General features: G+C 40.9%; 1 protein-coding gene across 1 annotated transcript in view; it reads left to right on the top strand.

Moving 5' to 3' along the window:
- Positions 1-556: 556 nt before the first annotated feature.
- The window catches only part of LOC119746116 (D(2) dopamine receptor-like), a 43506-nt gene continuing 22482 nt past the window's right edge, over positions 557-21580 (top strand). Inside the window, exon 1 of the mRNA XM_038222911.1 lies at positions 557-1476. The gene's annotated coding sequence lies outside the window, so the exon portion shown is untranslated. The remainder of the gene's footprint in view (positions 1477-21580) is intronic.

A 21580-nucleotide genomic window follows, 5' to 3' on the forward strand; every position in this document is an offset into this window, starting at 1 on the left:
GCAGAAAATAGTTATCGCTAAGCAGCTTCATGTGATCGGCGTTAGTCGGCTCAGAACCCTGCAGTGACAAGCAGAACACAACACATGTCATTTTGGCTGGTGCCCTGTTTTCGTACTGCATATTTCTATCCTTAACAGTTTCATGAATAAGGAAACCAGTCCCTGGTAGATTCTGTACTATGGCTTATGGTTTTTAGTAATTGTCTTAACCTCATGGTTTTTTGTAACTGTCATAACCTCATGGAGGGGCATAGCAGGGTGGAGCGGCAAGCTTTATCAGGGAAACGCCCCTTATCAGGTCCAAGAACCTCATTGCTTGCAAATCTTAGCCTACATCATTTACAGCATCCTCCCGCAACACTTGAGGGCCTACAAGTGCCTCGAAATTAGAAATGAAAACACGCCAGTGCATGCACCCGGCAGGGAAATAATAAACCTCCCAAAAATGTCAAATATTTCTCTTCAAGGGTAAAAGCGTAGAGCCGGTGAAAAGGGGGGGGGGTTGACTCTTTTCTGCTGCAATGCGGTAGTTTAGTTATGCCGTGCCGAATGTACACAATACTCATTCACATCAGTCACAGAACGCGAGGTCACGCACTCCCTGGTCGACTCAGCGGGGCTACAGCGTTATAGACTTCCCTCGCATTAAATACAGCGGTGGAGGTAAGCCTGGGGACTGAATGGCCGGGCAGTTCAACACACAGGAGTCTTGCCAATTCATCAGCCCGACCGAGTGCAGTGAAGTAAAGCTCTTCTTTTTCTTCTCTCGCCTAACACTCAGCAGGTAAAAAAGCAAAGAGTGCAGCACGGGGAATATTTTTCTGGCCCTCGTGCGAGACAGACAGTCTATCAAGTGGCCCACTGTGTCTACGAGGTAGAGTCATCAGGACGAGGTTAAAAGCTTCTGCCTCGACCCGTGAGTTTTGTCTTTCTCTTTGCAAGCATGATGAGGCGTAAATACACGCATTAGCCGACACACTGAGCTAAGTGCGAGGCTCTTAAGCAGATCGTGCGTTCACACATCTCATGCGCCTTCGTGTGATGGTTTGATCGATGTGAAATCGAGCAGTTTTCGTCCACGTGCCCTTTTAGTGGATTTGGCAAAAGTTACTCTGAACTTTTTCTTAAATATAAATATTGGGAGGACAAACAGCAGACACGTGTGCTTCGGAGAGTCCTTGAAAACATTATCGATCGTGATCAACAATCTACCAGTTTGTAATGCGGATGCTGAACATACTTTTTAGGACGTGACCATACAAAAGGGAGGAGTGTCGAGTTTGCATTGTCAGTGAGCGACTAGTCTCCGATTCCAGCCAGAGCTTTCTGTGTACTCTTCTCAAGTCTTGGTCTCATCGGATGACGGTAGAGGCTTCAACAGTATTCAGTTGATTTGACGTCAGTTCTATCGGCAAAGGGAAATTATTTCGGCTCTGAACGCGAGGGAGACCAAGAGGGCAAGCCATTCAGTGGCCGGTAAGTTTTGTCATATACATTTTGAAGTGATGAAATGTTGCATTCAATGTTGTTTGCAATATTACGCGTGGTATGAGTAGGAGCATTTCGGTTGCTTCATCTATGAGGATTCATGCAGTTATGACAGTGTGTATTGGTAAAAATTTTTAATTAAGGTTGGCGGTGAGTGTTGATATCTTTCATATACTTCGGGCCTAATTTCAAAACTCTGTTATCCATGGAATTCTGCGCGTATGGTCATCGTTCTGTGCATATTACTGTACAACTCTAGCAAGAAAATTCTACTTCACCCTGTCGCCACAGCATTTTAAGTTATTAACTTAAACGGGAGTCTTGGCTAACCCGCGCGAGAATAAGCACAAAACTTTAAGCTGTACTTGAATATTCTATGCACATTGACTGGTAATCTGCGGAACAAATTGTGGTCAAAAAGGACATTATTCTATGACGGCTGTTTGTTGTTAGTTGTTCGATTTATTTGAAATTTGTTCCGACCCAGTTACTTCATGAAATAAACGAGTGTGCCACGCAAAACTTTGGTGGACCAATTTTTTTGACGGCGTCACAGTTCGGGTCAGGCACTTTTCACCATTGCTATTTTTGTGGAACAAAAATACGACCTGACAAATACCATGTATACAAATTCCCCATTGTTGTCAGAGTTGGACTGGACCTGTTTACTCCAAAATAGTACTTTACTTTGCACAGCTTTTGCAACGTCAATACTGTACTTAAAACCCAGTTCGTCGTATAGCGAATTTTGTATAAACGCATGGTTCCCAAACAGATCATTTCTGTATTGGGTGGTGCAAAAAGAAGGAAACCCACTTTGGACTGAAATTTTACCTATTTAGGCTATTCAACTTATTTGAAGTGGTTTTTTTTTGGTATAATGTAGTAAAGTAGGCCTATATAGCTCTTTAACCATACGTGGTGAAAGAAAATCTTTTTAAAAATCGCAAGAATTGTTATGCTAATTTGAACACAAGTCACCAAAATCACTGTTGTCCATGCACTTGTAAGTCTAGTTGTGTTTTTGTCTTTTATTTAAGCTCCGGAGCTCAGTCAAGCGGATGGAATAAAGCCGTCCGTGGACAAACAGGTTTGGCATATATTTTTAACTACCACACTCAGAGTCAAAACATGCATTTGCAATCATTTTTTCGTCACTTATGTTTAAAGATCAATATCAATATTTTAATACCATTAAATTGAATTTTTGAAATATGCTCAACAAGCAGGTGAAAATTGCTGTCAAAAGGGGGTTTCCTTCTTTTTTCACCACCCTGTAGTGTGAATTACCCATGTCTGACTTAGAAGAAAGACATTTGGCACCCTCATTGTTTAAAACAAAATGATTGTTGATGGATGTTGATGCGATTTCAATCAGTCTGCGGGATTTTTAGAGATATGTGTTTTTATAATGTCAGCGTAAGCTTTTCATGTCGAAATTTCAGAGACTAAGGATTAAAGGATGCATGGTTATCCCCTTTGGTGAATAGGCTTTTAAATCTTTGGGGCCTTTACTGTATGATCACCCGTTGTTGTTTTGTTTTGTTTTGTTTCGTTTTGTTTTGTTTAATTTTGTTTTGTTTTGCATTTTCGTTTTCGAAATCATCCTTGAAAACATAGTTTTGTTATTTAATTCGAGAAACGAGACCCAAGTACCTAAACTAAAAGTACAGTTACGCGGTGAGTTCCCTTCTTTTATTCATGGTATAAATAATGAAATTTAGGATATAAATTATGCATTTATGGTACCAATTAGATGTGGGATTAGCATAGGCCCATACGGGTTTGGCCTCGAAGGCCACTTCAGCGACCATAGTAGTAAATTATTTTATTATGAAGCCAATAGTCATGGTTCGTCGGTCATGCATTTGTTGCAGCCGAAGACATCAAATTGCTGGGGAAAGTTCTTGGAGAATGAAGAGGCTGGCACCGACAATTAAGTCTGGTATACTGATTAATTTTTTTTGGGGGGGGGGGGCCTTGGCTGTCCAAGTTATTCTGTGCTGCAAAGAATTGAATCCCTTTTTCATACAGGATTCGAATCAAACAGGAGTGTCTTCAAAATAATATGTATCGTCTGGTTGTTTCATTATTTCTAAGCCATTGCTTTACATGACATGATCACGTAATGCTCATCGCTATGATTTTGTCATTGTGTCATTCTGTTGTTTACTTTCAATGATATATTTCTGATATCTGACTCAAAATCTGTCGAAGTCTACTTTACTGCCACAAAGACGGATCCGGGGTGATTGGGTGGCTAATTATTGCCATCTGCTTCAGCAATTTTGTTATTGTTTTATGGTTACATATTACTAGAAAAATCCCAATATTGTCGTTCTTGAAATGACTTAGGCCTAATGTTCTTATTGCCAATCCCGGTTCATTGCCTAAGGCTTAGGACTATGTGTTGACTTCAAACCTCAGCTTAGCCACTCCCCTCCCCCCATCTTGAAAAAAAAAACTCAGGCACCCCTTGGAAAAAAATCATATATCCGCCACTCTGTCCCATAGATCGTTCAATCGTTCAATCGTACAATCAGTTGGGTTTGAAGGAGTTTGTAAGATTTTTGGAAAGGGTAAAGCTTACTGTTACCTAGATTGGACTTGCTGCCACGTGGATGTACCTACGGTCATTATACAATATGTCCTGGGTTTCCTGCAAACAGGTTGATTTTGAAAGTTTCTTTCCGTGAAAAGTGCCAAGAGTGATGGGGTTACTGAACTTTCTTCGACGTTCTGTTTACATTTTGTTTTACACAATCCTGAATCCAAAGAAGATAGACGACAGAGACGCGCAAGTCGCACGTGCCTAATGCAGTGCGCTCCAAGTTATACGACTTATCACTGAGTAGGTTCCTTCAGCTTCCAGCTCCCGTGCTGTTTGGCCCTCACCACGGCAAATAAAACAGCCATTTTCCGCCGTTAATTTGGGCGCAAAAAATGACAGCTTGCCCTAGTTGTCCCGTGGCGATCGCGAAGAGGCGAGAGTGCAGGTTCGCGCAGTTAGTTGCGAGTCGAAAACAAGGCAATGGGGCGCTCAGCGCGCACAGAGCTAACTTAATGTAATAATTTGCCTTCATGGAAATATGCTGCACCGTGGGGATAAAAGACTTTGGCTACCACAGGGGGTTCCCTGTGGATCTTTTATAGTCCGTCCTAAGCACTAAATGGCCCTATAGATTGACTCACGGCTTCCTGCGCATCATGTCGGTGTTTTGTTGGCAGTAGTTGTCCTTGCCGTGCGAAGTTTCTACCTTGGATTGATTGATGCTATAGGCACGGTCGTATTTTACGGAGGGAAGGATAATGACAAAAAGTGGCTTTGTGTCCTTCATTATGTTGTGTAGCACACCTCAGTTTACCTAAAGGGCCAAGATGTGTAAGTTATTGAATAATTTGAGGCTGGAAAGTTTTTGCGGTTTTATTTAATATTGCTGTATGTCTGACAACGTGACCTCCTGCTTGATCATTCTTCAAAGCAGTTATAGCACTGTAGCAAGAAAGCTGGAAGAAACGGGAAGAGAAGTCGACGAAGAAATGTTGTAGGAGGAGAACCCGACACCAATGTTTTCGGGGAAAACTCACGGAATTAGCTATGGAAACCCAATCCCCGATGTATAAGCTTGGGTTGGAATCGAACCCGCAGAGGTCACGGAAGGCGAGGGTAGTAGCGCAAACATGAGTACCGGACTCAACTAAATCAACCATGTATCTCTTCAATTCTGCATTATTCAGTCACAACACCCTGAAACGAAATAATCCGTTCACGCCATCCACACTAAGTCTTTCTAAACACTTTACAAAAAGAGTTTCAACCAAACGTATGAATTTAATGCCCCAGGCGTGGTCGTGGATTATAATCCTCCCTTCTTCTCCTGGTTTCTTTAATTTCCAGTTAAATCGACCGCGATTAAACAGGGCGCACGGGACTAAGCGAGAACTTTACAATGACGCAAATTGCTGGCGGCTGATGACGATTTAGCACAACAGAAACCTTGTCAGCGGGGACCTCCCGATGCATTAAACTCCAACAGCCCCAGCAAGAAATCGCCATTTCTGGTCTCCAGTGTAGCTGAGTGCGCATAATGACGTCTCATTAGGCTGCAACGATTGCATGTAGGGCCTGTATTAATAATGCACAAACCATGAGTATAAGTGTACACGATTGTGTTTGTATTGAGGTCCCCATTTTAAAACTTTAGCTAGACTTCGCACCCAAATCGATTAAGCTCTGTGTATTAGACGAACGAATTGTAGAGCATGTGTTGTTTGTGAACAAACATGGCAACATGGATTATTGCAGGCAAAGTAGACACAGCAAGAGTTTAAATTAGGGTTGACAATGACATACGTTCGTGAACTAACAGTGTTATTGATTTACTCCGAGGAGCACATCTGCAGTTTATCCATAGGATGATTTCGAGTACGTCCATTGAGTGTTGGTAAAAGTGAAGAACCGGATATCGGAACGCGTGTGCAGCCGGTAGAGAATAACATTTGCTTTGAATTTCGTCGGGCTTTTGTTATTTGTTTCATTAAACCATCATTTTTAATGGTAGATTGTCCATATCGCATAGGCTATTCACAGTGAATTGTTCAGTTTGCTTGCTTCAGTTTATTTCGACACTTGCTGACACTGCATCAGTGCAAATGTTGCCATTTGATCAGAATGTTCTGTTTGAAATATAAATCTAAAAATTGATGTGGCCTGACGTTCTTCTTCCGAGGCAAAAATGCTGGAGGTACAAGAAACAAATATGTAGGGACCGGACTTACAAGCATGCAGGCCGGGGTTGGGAGGAGAAACTCAAAAGGGATTCATTGGGTGGGGGCACACCAGTGTAGGGGAAGGATGGAGTGGAAGGACTAGCAAAGGACGGATTAAATAGGGGAGGACAGACCTCGAGTGATACATTTAAAAAACAGGCCAATGTGGATTATCAAATGGTGCGATATGTGACAGAGGGACCCCTTCCCCTTTTGTGTTGGTTTTTACTGGTTGTTACCAGAATCTCAGGAATTCTTTTGAGATATCTTGGGGGATGTGTTAGGTAACAATAGTCTAGGGTGTTTATATAGGGTTATAGGGAGATTGGGATACCCCTCTGCCACACCTCGTGCTGCGGGTATACAATGTAGGTGTAGATGAAAGGGAAGGATTGGACGTCCGAACAATATTTGTGTGAACTATGTAAGTTCATTAAACTATTTAGAAATGATAAGTTTCCGATGTCGATTTCACTGCGGATATAGAACATGAGAAAGCAGCACATCGATTCTTTCAAATTACAGTCAAACAAACAACAATTGCAACGGACAAAATAACCATTAGACTTAACTTATACATCAGTAGATGTAGAATGTCATTTTAAGAGAACTGTAGCGAAAGGAAGCAATTCATTACAGAGAAACTTGATATATCGCGTAGAAACATAATCACTCTCTTGGAGCTAGCACAACATACACTCATCTTCGTCAATTTGCAAGGATGACCTTTCAGCCCAGTACATCTGTTATGCCAGTGAGAAAATATATGACCAACGTGTATCAACACAGTGCAGACCCCATCAATACATTATAGGAAATGTAAGCATGATGCGTCGTGGAGAATTGATATCATTGTGGTATCTCTCCACCAACAGCAGCTTGCTGCCTATACTGCCTTGCGCACTTGTCTTGCGTGAGGATGGATACAGTCTGGGGTTCGGTCTTGAGGTGCCAGCGATAAATCGTCCTCCGCTCCTTCAACCCGTTAAGTGGTCTGAAGGGCCTACGGTAGAAGGTCCTAGGATGAATGTGGATACACCGACGTCTTGGCATTGACACGCGCGTGGCTAAAACCCACGATCTCGGATCTTCCATACCAATAGTATAATGATGTACAAATTTGAAATCACGTCGTAACATTTTCGGCTCCATATATCTTACGGTAACCTTTGCATTCAGGCGACTTCGCCATTAATAATGTCTTGGACCAGACAATAGATGGGTTTGATACAAATAAGAGTATGGAGGAGTAACTCTGATGAGTGTCGCCAAGATCGAGGTGGTAACTTGATTCATTATCCGAGTTAGGGTGTAGCCTTATCTTTTGAAGTACCTTCAACCCCTGCTGTACTTTTCGTGTTCTATTTAATCAAATCAGATTGTTCATGCCCTACCTTTTCAAAATGTACTTTGTTGTTACCCTCGAATGCTGACGTCGACTGAGTGGAAAAAACTCAAAGGTATATCAAGGTTTTATGTCTCAAGAGGACACGGTGAAAACATTGGTGGTATGTTAGAAAACAAAATTTGACCATAATTCCTTTGATTGATTTGATTTTGAAGTCGCGTTTTCCCTACAGCTGAATAGTTGATGGATTGAATTCCCGCCTAATATTATTATCTGGGTCGAGCTCAACAAAGCTGTTAAGGCCGTCAGAAAATTAGTTCAAAAGTGAATTTCCTTGGTGTGTGTATGTATCCAGATGTAGACAATCAAATTACTGGGGTGGATTTTGCAGCAGAACATGTACCTTACACGATCGACGTCAAGTCCTATAGACTAAGAGGAAAAATATCACTTCGCAAATGTATGTGCCAATGCAATATCAACCGAGAATTAGTAATAAGCAGTGTCACTTGTAAATATAGCATTATGGCTTATAACCTGTTTTTGCTGGGCAAGGTTTTTTTTTTGGCTCAGTGGAAATATTCTAGGCTTGGTTTGCCTCTAATTTGTGCGGATATTGGGGGTTATTTTTTGACGAATCTTTTGGTTGAAACCGAAGGCATGTTGACATCAAAACATCTTTCCAGACATTCTTCATGAATCATGAGCTTGTCTTCGTTTGGCGAAATTGTAGTCACTCACAGATAATTTAATGATTCGCCAATTTTTTGAAAGGCCTCATTCTTGTAAATTTAAAGTCAAAGAAACCGCCTCCTCCCCACCGCCACACCAATCGAATTCAATCCCTCAGCGCGACGACATCTATAAATAACGAGGTCTTGTATATAGACCTACACTAGAGTATATCCCTTACTTCATAAAAATCGAATTTAAATTAATCATGCTGGAGCTGCAGGTGAGAGAAACAAATTCTTCCCGGGAATATAAAATCTACTTAGACTTAGGAATGGTAGCCTAGAGGTTTATCTTTATCTTGTGTAGAGATGGTGTTATTGGGGACCAATGTAAGCGCGAAGATCAGATACGCGTGGTATTTATTATCCGAGGAGGTGGAATGTGCGCATTATATCCACACCCGATACAAGTATGGCTGCAAGCCCCCTTCTTGCAATTTCCGAATTTTGTGAATATTTGCCTTTCTTTTCAAGCCAAGACGGATCATGTTTAAGTTCCTCTCTAGGGAGGTATATTCACAGTCTTCGGCACGGTCCCCGTAGCCCGCCCCCATGCAGTCATTGTTGCTACGGGCACACGGTCACACGAAACGAAATCCTTCATTCAGGCGATCCGAAAAGTCTTATCCGTATATCAAACACCGGTAAGTATCCCAAATTAGTTAAATTGGGACCTCGTATCGGTATTGATTGTACCTAATCTGGGACTTTGCAAATACCCTCAAGAAAAATGGCTGTGAAAAAAAATAGACTAGTTAACCTCTTCCCCATTTCAACCTCGTTTCAGTGAATGTCATTTTCACTCAACGTTTAAGTATTGACTTTTCAAGTAGTTTTCGTGGACTCGATGAAATAGGCCAAACCCTGGAAGTCGCAAACTCATTTCAAACCATAAATAAAGGGATGCTTGAAAAGTATTCCGTCATGAGTTTCAATGTAGCCTATGTGAAGGATAATACGTTTCACAGCCATGTTTGTTTTAGTAACATCAAAACCCTGCCATGTGGTCAATTCCGTTCAATGTTTTCTATTTACTTTTGCACGTTAGTCTTTGTGCTTACTAGGGAGGAGCCTTTGTCAGCCCTTTTCCGCCCTTCCGCAGCTACTGCCGACGTGGCATTCTTTCCTCAACCCCAAATACAATCCACAGAGAAAAGTATGAGCTTAATTTCAATGGACCCCCAATCCTTCCCTGGGGTTATTTACTAAACAAAGGATATACCTACCTTCTTCGTCCAATCTTTTCGAGGATTCCATCGATTACAAGATAGGTATATACGTTGTTGTCTATTCGTCGTTTATGCAAAAGGCTGTCCAAGGTTCCCAATTATTAGGGATGGTTTTCAAACTTTTTTATGTCTCTGAGGGAGTTTATGAAATGTCTGCTTGATTTTTAACGATAGAGTTGGTCACTGTGGCCTTGTGTTTTACATGCGTTAACGTCCATTTACCACAAGTGGAAGAGAGATACATAGAATTTCCAGCATTCCACAGCGTCTTGTATTGTGATCGTTGTTATTTGAATAAGGACAGTTACCAGCAACTAAACTCATCGAGGCCTACACTAAGGGGCTTCAGACAAACTCGCATGGCTGACTCCATAACAATACTTTCAAAAGTCTTCTTTTCTTTTTCCCAATATACGGTAAGGGTAAGTTGATTTAAAGAAGCATTTAATTGAAAGCAGGTGTATACCTTGGGAATACAAATGTAAGAGTTGGTGTGGCCTTTTTGTGTTTTTGTGAAAGAACATCGCGCTGGAAAAAAACTTACACAAACGAACTGTTCACGGCACAATATTTTTCAAGGGCCTTGAGTAAGGGATACGCTTAGAAGATCTCATTATTTTTGACTTGACAATTTCTTTTCGTCCAGCTTATCACAATGATGCCCTTAAGGGTCCGTGTGGTGAATTGGTTTTCCTAGGAACCCATTTTGTGCAACTTTCTACTCCTCTTAAATGTATAAAAACTATTTGACATCCCTTTTTGAATATTTTTAATGAAAAGTGCAATTCTTTAGACATTTAAAATCATCCAAAAAGCATGCTTTTCTAGACAACTGAGGGCGATGTTGCTGTGATGTCAGTTTTGCTCTTGAATATGGAAATTCGCATTAGCACAAAAACTAAAAGGTACCCAAAATACCCTTTGAAATGGCAAAACAAAAACTGAGGTGCATTGTCAGGAATTGCATTAAAAATTAGATTGCAGGGGCCCTTTAATCCCCTTTTTTCAGAAACAACCTAATTCATCGTTTTGGTACGGATGCCTATTTTTGTGAGTTGCTTTCATAAGTGGGTAGTCTCATCAATTTTTTGTAACAAATACTACACCATGCTCCATGCCGAGTCACGCCATTCAGCAACGCCTTACCTTTTCTACTCTTAAACGGTCCGTCAAATTAATTAATTAACACTATTGTATTTTGTTCAAGTATATATACCTCTAAACTGTATGAAACAATGGTACACCCGCAAGGGGTAAGTTTATAATAAGTGCCTTTTTTGTCACTATTTCGTCCAGTTCAGGGATTTCTGCAGAAATTATGATGCAGCTCATTGGAACAATTTGTGAAAATAGAGTTTGCTTATTGAGTGGGTTTAATTTACTACTTTTAACCAACAAATACATGTACAGCAAAGTAACAGAAAGGACCTCGTCATTCGACAAACAATTCTGACAACACTTTGCTCTAACTGCCAATGGCATTGGATTGTAGCTTCTGCCTAGGATGACATCAATGTTTTTGCTCATGAAAAAAAAAGGAAATTGGCCTTAGAATCAACCCCAAATTTGGTTATTGAAATTGGCGACATAGGAACCGGTAATAAAAGTACATGGGGCTCAAACGGCAATTCAAAGGTGCAGTTTTAAGATAGAATCATCTTTTAAGGGACGGAAGTGATTTCAATGTTTAATTGACGTTGGAAAGTCTGTCAGGCCCGCCTCTATTAAGTCCCGCCTCTAAATTTGGTGTGACACGCGGTAATCTTACAAATTGTCTCGTCGTTCCTAAAAGAAAAGGTTGCGAACATGTCACCAACTTTCTCTATGGTATTGTGCACCCCGTATCGTCTACCAAACGCATCTCATCCGTCCAAAACGAAAGTGTCGGATGCACTTTAAAGGGTTGTCTGTACAAAGGTAATTCATAAATGTCCTGCAGTGAAGGAGAAAACCCATACGACCCGGTATCTTATGATGGATCCTTCTTCGCTTATTAATTCTCCCTGGGGGAAAAGAAAAACAGGTGATTTATCACACGGGGAGTGTGCTACTTCTGCCGCCAAGGCTAGAGCGTTGAGTGCCGGTGTAATACGTGGCTGTCGTTTCTTCAATCCACTAACATAGTAACCGTCCCAGCTATGGATGTCGGGACGTACTACGCAATTTCTTTGGTTGAGGGTATAAATATTACGCACGACATAAAACTGGATTACATGGATGTATTTTCTCCTGACGACGTGCAAAGCATATTGTCCGAAACGTTGACTTTCCCCCGTTCTTTTCAGAACCTCACAAACCCACAAAAGAGATTTGTCACATCGTGCTACCGTAAACCTTATCTTACTGCTACCTTCAGCATGCACATCTTATTGAAAGTATTGGTTTATAAGATGGAATGTTTGCGTTGGGGTGATGTAAATTCAATATTTGGTTTTGCCCTTCACCGACGTATAAATACTTATCAGTGTGTTCCCCCCCCCTCCCCCCCCCCCAGTGAAAGTGAGATAAATCACTCGGTGGGACTCGAACCCACGACCTCCTGCTATCTAGTGCAGACATGACACCACTCGACCTCTCGAGTAATCAATGTTTGTTTGTACGTCGGTGAAGGGCAAAACCTAGTATCAGCTCTGATCGAAGCAAGGAAAAGAGCCTCGCCAAATGTTTCTTTCCAGCATCACTGTACGTATCTCTGATGGTAACTTCAGACCAGTTTCTCTTTGAAGAAGATGTTGTGGCCTGCCTCCCTGGATTCAGATGACCATTTATTGGCTGCAGGCCTACTAACTTCGGGGCTATTTCTTTAGGATGCCTGACACAGTGTCGTATGGCTCAGTGTAAATATTTGGAATTAGTACTAAACACCTAGCTTGTTTGGAGGGAAATAGCCTTTAAGTGAACGGATTTGTCAGAGTGCTCTTAAAGTGGTTCCTCTTGAAGACGTGTGCATAGCCTTGTCGAGGTATTTTGAGTCTGTATCCGAGCAAAGACCCTGATTATTGGCGGCAGCCTGTTCCCTCAAGTGTTTACCTTAATGTCTCTTTTGGTGGTTCCCCCGTGGAGTGGAGGTTGACAAAGCAAACACTGGTGAGTAGTGCATCTTCTTCTTTTTTCATTATGTTCTCTTCATGTGACGTCCAACAGAGAAACATGAACAAGAAGCAGTATCCTGTGCCCAAGTTTGAAGTTCTCAAACTGACGGTGACTGAAAACTGACGCCATAAATCGTCATAGTCCATCGTGACAAAGAATCGAAATCTCGTGTAGGTCTATGCTTTGTAGCAGGTTTGCCACTGAAGACTGAGACGGAAGGTCAGAGACCGGCCCAGCAGATTCTTGCACGGATGAAAGACAGCAGTGTTATAGTCGAGTACTTTTTCCGTGGACCGAGTACTGCCGAGTATCAGGTTGCCGAGTACGAGTATTTCCAAGTACATGTACAAGTCTCCAAGTACGCGTACTGGTACTTCCGAGTACGAATACGAGTACTCCAAAAATGCACTCGAGAAGTACTCAAGTACGAGTACCGGGTACGAGTACCACAACACTTGGGTCAAGTTAAGATTCTCCTTATGGCTATCTGTCTGTCCCTGCCCCTGAGGTAGTTGCTTAACCTTTATAATCTTAAAAGATTTCGGCGAATGACAAGACATAGAATTTGTCTTAGTTTCTGGGATCATATAGTTGCCTTGCTTCCGTACTATATCTACAGAGTGAGTCAAAAAGAAAGTTACCGAATTTAGACAAATATATATATATTATAAGAAAAAAAACATGTGGCTCTCTTCATTTCCTTAAAACAAAAAATAGCATAGAACATTGCAAGCTCTATTCCCAAGTTACGTTAATATGAGAATCACACAATTCAGCTGCCCACCACTAATCCTTAATCGTTCTACGAACTGATGAATACCCATTTAATGCAATAATTCATGGGCGTTTTTGCACTTCGATGAACGGAGAACTTGCAAAGGAAAGCGTTCAAAAATCGCCATTGATATTCCAGAAAAGAAACTGATTTTGTCCCCTCATATTCAAAACACACAATCAGACAGCAAAAATAATGTTTCAGTCTTGATTTAAACGATTACAATCTCTTTTGTATTTGACTGTTTGTGTGTAATCTGTAAATTCTCATTCAGCTTCCAGTGGCATTCCATGGACAGCTATTAAAATGGGTTCTTTGAATAAAACCTGCAGAACTCCTGATAGCCTGGATCAATTTCAGTAATTTTGTTAAGGTGAGTGGAAGAACATGCTCTTTTAAGAGATCGTTGCTGTATCAAATGTTATTGCATTTTAAGAATAAACAATCACCTCCTTTTTGACTCACCCTGTATATTGCTATGGATTTGCTATGCCGTTCACTACCCATCTCAAACCTTTATATCGTGTTGGTATCGGTTGAACAAAAAGGATCCATTTGGCGTCGTCATTCATAAATAGTTGACAGGGGCCACCATTAACCCGTAAGGCCAATCCGATTAGTGATATCAAATCACACATCATTTATAACCCTACACTCCCGAGTAATCAGCCATGAATAGTATGCTCGGAAATTATTACAAATTAGTTGGAGGAATGCTAGATCCAGACTCTATAACAAGCCACAAAAATAAGGTATTTTAATAACAGCTGGTGCTTGTCGAAAGCGGCTGAATTAAAAAATTACCAATTAAATTTAAAAACTATTTATTTACTGAAGTTAAAATTTGCTTGTGGGTAGGTTTTGACTGTATTAAGCCTTTGTAAACATTGAAATGAGTCGGTTAGAACGGAGAAGCTTTACATAATGGAACAACCCAGCACCTTCATTTCAAAATGTTGCCTTATTTTATGGGATTAGGGACGCTAACATGCTAGCACATCAAGAAAGGGGAATTTTATTGGGGCTGGCAAAATGTAGCTGGCGTGTATAAGAACCCGTTAATTTGAAAGTAAGTGACGCCGTTTGATGGCCGTGCGCTCATCATTGCATTCCCATATGGCTAATTTTATGACCTTCCTTAATTATTCACATACTTTCAGAACGAACTGGCCATTTTGTAAATGCATCGTTAAATAACGGTCTAGATAGTTGGTCAATCTAAGGTCGCGTATGAGTGACGCATGAACAATTGTACTCAGAAGCTAATACAAATTTTTCTATTTTAAAGTATTCGTTTTGCATTCTACCAATTGTTCTTCACTGATACAACACTGACTTCCAGTTCCTGATTGCGAACAACTGAAAAACATGTTCACACAAAGAAGTTTTTGACAATTTCGTTTCACCCCAGATAATGTCTATTGTTGAGAAAATGCAATTAGCGTCGCCATTGATATGCCTTTGATACGCTTGCAAAGTAATGACGGAATGACATGTGTCATGTGAGTACTACATGCTCGACACAGCCTTATTTTGTGATCAGTGATGTCTTACTTATTAAAACTGATTTTAAAATTAGAATGCCACCAGAGGTGGTATATGTTTGTAATTCTTTAGTAATAAACGGGTTTTTTTCTACAGCCTGATGAAAATCACATGCCCGCCACTATGCCTCACCGAACCTATAGTGGGCCTATATGCCATTTTTTGGCTGAAAATGATAAAATGTGAATACTAATTTCTTGAATGTTTAAAATGCAATCCTTGAAAGTGCACCTTTGTGCCCCATTAACCTTATTTCAACTTTCGTTTTGCCATTTTCAAGGGTATTTTGGTGCCTTTTTGCTTTTTATGCTAATTCTAATTTCCATATTCATGAGCAAATAAGCGATGTCATTTCAGACAGAAACCTCAATGTTACAGCTATTTCAGCACCAAAGGCAGAATTCGGGTTATTTTTCTGTTGTACATTTTCTTGTCGTTGGTGATTGTTGTGTTAGTGTACATGGCAGTAAGCCACTGTGAGGAAACTTTTCTCACAAATGTCTTCAGTGAGTATAACTGCGTGTGTTCACAGTTCGAAAAGAGAACCTTAACCTGATCAGTGTCTTCCTGAAATGACATCAAAATAGCCGCGCCCTCAGTTGTCCGGGAAAAAAACATTGAAAAAGTGTTAATGTTTAAAGAAGTGCACTTTTCAATAAAATTAAGCAGGGATGTCAAATAGTTTTCAAACATTTAAGAAGAGTAGAAAGTTGCACAGATTGTGTTCCTAAGAAACATGTATCTACTATGGCAAAACTTTCACCAAGGCTAACTAAATTTTGGAGCAGTCGGGCACAAATTGGATTGCCTTGACTTCTGCGGGTCTTAATATACCATGATTACGGACAATATGCCCAGTCGCTCTTCAAACATTAGGGAGCAGACATTGAATAATATGTACATATCTGTTATTTATAGTACGAATACACGCATGCGGCGCCGCCGGTGCAGACGCGACTGATTTATTTATATTAATGCAATTGGGGAATAACATTACAATTAACCCAGTTATCAAAATAATACCTTCATTTTAAAGAGATCACTGCTTTGGGTTCTATGTGTGGCTCTGCCTCGCCTTCTCGTGTTTGCTGTCGTCGTGTGTGCTATTATACCATCTGTCTCACGATCTTAGCCAGGGCTATGAATTAATTTGAACGAGATTCAAATTCGAACCAGACCAAAGCAATGTACACCGCCAGACATTATTAGCGCCATGTCATCTTGTTTTGCTAAGCCAAAGTGTAAGGCAAGTGAGGCCATGAGTAGCTAAAATTGAAGTAATGCGCCTGGCAGCCTCATACATTTGGTCCAAGTCTCACAGTCACGAGCATTCACGGTTCATCAATAATCGCCAGAATATATCACCCGTGTTACGACAGTAATCTTATAGCATTAAGCCCTTGTTTCATTTTGACTTTTAGTTCATCCTTTTTTACAGCTGCTCGAGAGCAACTTAATGGGTTTCCCAGGCTTTTTCCAATGGTATACACAAGATGTGTGGTTCTCTGGACAGATAGAAACGGCTAGGAGTAGAACTTCTTATTATTCACATGGCTTAGAAAATTATGTGTGGCGCAAGACGAAGACAAATTTACCTCAAACATATAACCTAAAACAACGATCAAAATATTGATTCCACCATCAGTTAAAGTTGTTTCTGTGTAGTGATTGTATATTTGTATATACCAGTTGACACAGTATAGACCCTAGTTAGAAAGAAAGAAAATATCGAGTAATGTTGAAATAAATTCAAGGAATCGACGGATTACTTCAAATAAGGAATCAAAGTTAGGAAAAAGGGAAAATATAGAGAGTACTGTTGATGAAGTAAAATCGAGGAATGGATTACTTCAAATAAGAAAGTGAAAATCTTGTATACCTTAGTGTTGCTTTTATTTCCAAATGGTTGAGTAGAACCATCCGTAACATACATCGTATGAGGCTCTTTCAGGATAGTGATTGAGAAACTGTCCCTGCAAGTATGCGGGACACACCGTCTTTAACCAGCCGGTCTATCTAATTAGTCTACCAAGGCAGTGTTACATTCCTTCATACCATGCCACTGTGGTCATTGTGGTGCGTCCGCTCACTGATTGCTCCACCATCAATCTGCACTTTTCCTTTTAATCCTAACCTTCACTTGCCAATCTGCAGCACATCGGCTTGACTTGCAGGCGGAGCCCTGCGGCCAAAAGTTAGTAATTTTGTTCACGGCCAGCTTGCTTTTCAATCCTTTGGGGGATTTGTCATGGTGTCATCCGAAGACCGATGACAAACCGTATAGTTATTAATCTTCATCATCGCGCATTTGCAGACACTAATTTACCTGCAAGATAGGCCGATAAGGTAATTATAGGCTTTTGGTATGAATGTTGCATGCATGCAACTTTACAAATAGGACATACAGCCTTACACGCCTTTTGTAAGTTCGCAAATTTGTAAATCGTTCTCGTGATTGTGCGACTTCCCTTCACTTTTGTGTTAACACAAAGATGTGATTTACTCCATCCTATACTTAGGGATAAAGAGCCATTTCACAAACTTCCATCTTCAGCGTTATGATAATACTATATTAACCGATTCTGTCATGTAAAAAAAAAATGATGGGTAGAGTTGGTAGACAACCCTATGGCCCTTTGAACCTTGCGAATCAATATAGCAGCGCGCTCCGGTTTGCTGTCAGCACTTTTATTTTCTTAAATTGACGTCTGCAAGGCATATGTCTTCACTCATTCATATGACCAAAGGGCATTAATAGCCTGATCTCGAGGCGTCTTTACTGGTAGATATCGACCGATTTTTTGACGATGTTGTTTTCGTCACTCACACAACAAGTTTACATCTCCACTGTCTCCTTTTTTTGTTTTGATAGAACGGTTCCCTGTACAATAAAGCAATGACTCGTTGATGACGTCACAAGTGACGCTCTACCCCCCTGATCAATCTCGTTGCTACATTAGAGACCAGACACTGTTTTTCTTTGTCTCAGGTTAATACGATTAAGTGACCGCTGCTGTCTGAAGTGAACAACACTTAGCCATGATCCTCCTTGGAGCAATAACCCGTGCGATGAAAAACAACTTGGTGATGAACAAAACAAGGACTAACTTCTCATCAATGTAGGAAAAACAGTCCCGATGTTAAAATGTTCAACCGCAAGATGAATGTTTTGAAGGGTAGTTTTGAGACGTTGGTGGCAGCAAACACACCGGTCCCTTTTTCATTTGTTTGCGTCATGTTTAAGCTAAATGTGAGCATGTGTAAAATGACGCAAAATACAAAAAAAGGACCGGTGTGTTTGCTGCCACCAAGCGTCTCAAAAGGCACCCATTAATTAACCTTGGAATGCATCAGCCACACATTCACCACAGTCTGTACTCACACTCTGCACAGATACAACAAAAACAAATTCAGTCTGAACTTCAAGCGTTGACAGCGCCCCCTATGGACCTTTTATCATGCTGCCACCATTTCAGTCATGTTCCCTGTATCCAATAACAGTACCGAAGGATAATGTTTTTGTGCAAAAAAAGGAACCAGACTATTTTTTTTTCCTTTCAGCTTCGCTTTGGTTACGTTGATTTGAATGGGAAACAAATCAAGATGAGCGCAACATGATAATGGTCTATAGTCTAATGATGTCCACATTTCTCACGTCAGGGATTTATATTGTTAATCTTTTTGTCCGGTAACCTGTATCCCATAAACCAGATGATATGCTGTAGGCCTATACATGTAGTAGCAAGAGAAGGGTTACTGGCTGAGGGAATCATTCAGTGAAATGTACGGTCAATTTGATTTTTTTTAATGGTTGATATTCCTAAATGAAGTACACGTACATGCCCACGTCTGTCTTAAGAGCCAGTGGTGTAGGCATATCTAAACTAGTGTTCCTGGCCACGAGTATATAGACTGCAAAAAATCACCACCAATCCCATACACAATGAATTAATTCATAGATTTGCTGAGTGCAATAGAATACATTAACATTTCAGCGAATTCATGCCGCGTTACCGTCCTTCAAAAATCCTCCTTAATGTTATCAGCTCCATCAGACAGGACAGTGACCTTTTGGAGAGGCAGAATGATCTCACTGACAGACAGTAATACGAGAGTGACTCTCAAGGGTACACTCGTATTCGTAGTAAACAAACGGAAATGGACATCCATGTTCATTAATATCGCTTCTTCAAAAATTGCATCTCGAAACATTATCTCCTATACATCTGAAAGGTATGTCGGGGTTTATTCATCAAAGCTACGGCTGATTTTGTCCACTCCGTTGGGTTTATTTTCCCGAATTGTTTGTAGGGATAATCCACTCTATAATGAGAATTCTAAAACTGAAATTCTATCCTGACTGCCGCCATACTGAAACTTTCAACTCAACGGATATTGCACTTTAACACTTTTCGAGAAAACGGTGGAAAAAAAACATTTACAGCCCTTTGCTCATGAAACACGATTTCTTCAACAGTACTCCCATTTCCCAAAAATCAGTCAATTGAGTGATCGTTGGAAATCACCCTATATTTCTTGATATCTCCTAAATAACAGCAAACCAGACGGGAGAATTCCACGGGGTGTTTAGTACCAGTGAGATCTTTAATCCAAGACAAGATTTTCGATTATCATTCGGTAGTTTGCTTTTGGGATAAATACAAAAAATCTGATATGCCTGTGAGCTCTTTTGGAAAGGTTGAGGTCATTCAATTTTTCTTTAGAATTTCCCGACACGATATGGAATATCAACTGCTGTTTCAAGGGGATCGCATATCGGCATTTCATATACCGCGTGCTCTTTGGCGCGCTTCTCGGTCTCACATCTTCGTCTGATCTCTGGCGGGATACCTCTCCTAAATAACCAGATAATAAATACCACACAAGGGATCGGGTTTAACGAAGAATAATTCGATTAAGCCACGGAGGCTGACGCGGAGTGCTTTGGAGTCAGTGTCTGCATTTGTCATGTTGCTAAAAAGGTTCTCTATCATGGTGGCATATGGGAATATATTCTGTGACCTACAGAAAGATATGAATTGAACGGAAAAAATTGACTCTTTGGCGTCTAGACTAGTTAACGCATGACCAGGCCTATGTGAATCGCTAAGTCATCGATAAACATCTTCAGTTGGCCAAGTCTGTTTCTGTAGCCTCCTCTTGAATCAGATATTAAGCTCATTCAAAACCACAGAGAACGATAGAAAAGAGCGCTGGACACTGCTGGCAGGACAGATTGATTAGCTGATTAATGTGCTTCGCAAAAATTAGCCGAGAGCCAGCCACGAGCATAACAGATTGAATGATATTTTATCTGGCAACCTGTGCTTACAACGCAAACATTTGAGCTAAGCAAATTTCTTGATGTAGCAGCACAATGAAATCTGCAAAACCAAGACGCTACGCCCTCTGATTGTCGACCTTGTCATATCATTTATAGGCATTGCCACTTTTTGACTTAACCGATTACCTCTTATTACGCCATTTGAATTGTCGACTTTGAGCGACCAGTCGATTGTCTGCACTGTCACCCTTGTTTCATATCACAATCGACAAAAAGTAGTGAAACTCGTCACACCAAAGAAAGTTTCCAGCCCGCAAAAGACATCGTGGTCTAAATTTATCAGCACCTACGTCATTGATTAGCCTAAAAGTCTCCGGGCAATGTCGTGACGCCTGCTTCACAGAAGAAAAACAGGAATCCTTCACTGGCAGTCCCAAGTTACCATGGAGACAGGAAGTGGGAGGCTATACAAAATACACCAGCGAATTTAAGCGTGGTTCGGACACTAATAACATGACTCTTGTAGCGGTTTCTATGCTCGTCACGTTTCTGGGTTTTTTGTTCTTCTTCTTTTGATAAGCTGGTATTGAGTCACATAATACTTGAAAATATGCGCTTTTAACGTCCTTGGAGCCTCGCTATTAAATTTCTTCCCCTTGGTCATCAGAAAATTACTTTTGATGAAATCGACTCCGGAGTGATTCTTGCAGTCTGTTGTGGCTTTCTTCATGGTTTGTTGTCTTATCATAAGTTGTTCGATCTGCTTGAATCCACCCGGGGGGGCTCTGCTCACCCTTAGCGAAGAATCTCCGCTGATACACGGAATGAATGCGTAACCAGTTTGAGTAAATGTTTCGAATCAGCAAGAGGCAGTGGCGTATCCAGCTTTTGATGTGGGGGGGGGGGAGACCCCACTTGCCCATCCGCTCTGAAATGTAGACATGTTTTTCTCTCCGGCACTTGCCCTCCGTAAAATCAAAAGTGGGGGGGGGGGGGCTACCCCGTCTTCCAAATGGGAGCGCTCTTCAAAACTGACAATTATTATGCATACTGGAATATAAATGCCGATATTCACTGCGCATATTGTTTTGGAGCTTGGTTTACTTTTCTTTTTCAATGTCAGAACTCTCTAAGCATTGTGAAATAGTTACTGAAAATATCTTTCACAAAAATCCGCCGGGGGGAGGTGCCCCCTGCACCCCCCCCCCGGATTCTCCGCTGGCAAGAGGTTTTGTGCATGTGTACACGCCGTTAAATAGGCATTACAGACTGAAGCCCCGAATATTTATGTTTTGGATTGATTGCTTATCCTAT

Source organism: Patiria miniata, unplaced genomic scaffold (genome assembly GCF_015706575.1).
Source record: "Patiria miniata isolate m_02_andy unplaced genomic scaffold, ASM1570657v1 HiC_scaffold_7, whole genome shotgun sequence".
Lineage (NCBI taxonomy): Eukaryota > Metazoa > Echinodermata > Asteroidea > Valvatida > Asterinidae > Patiria > Patiria miniata.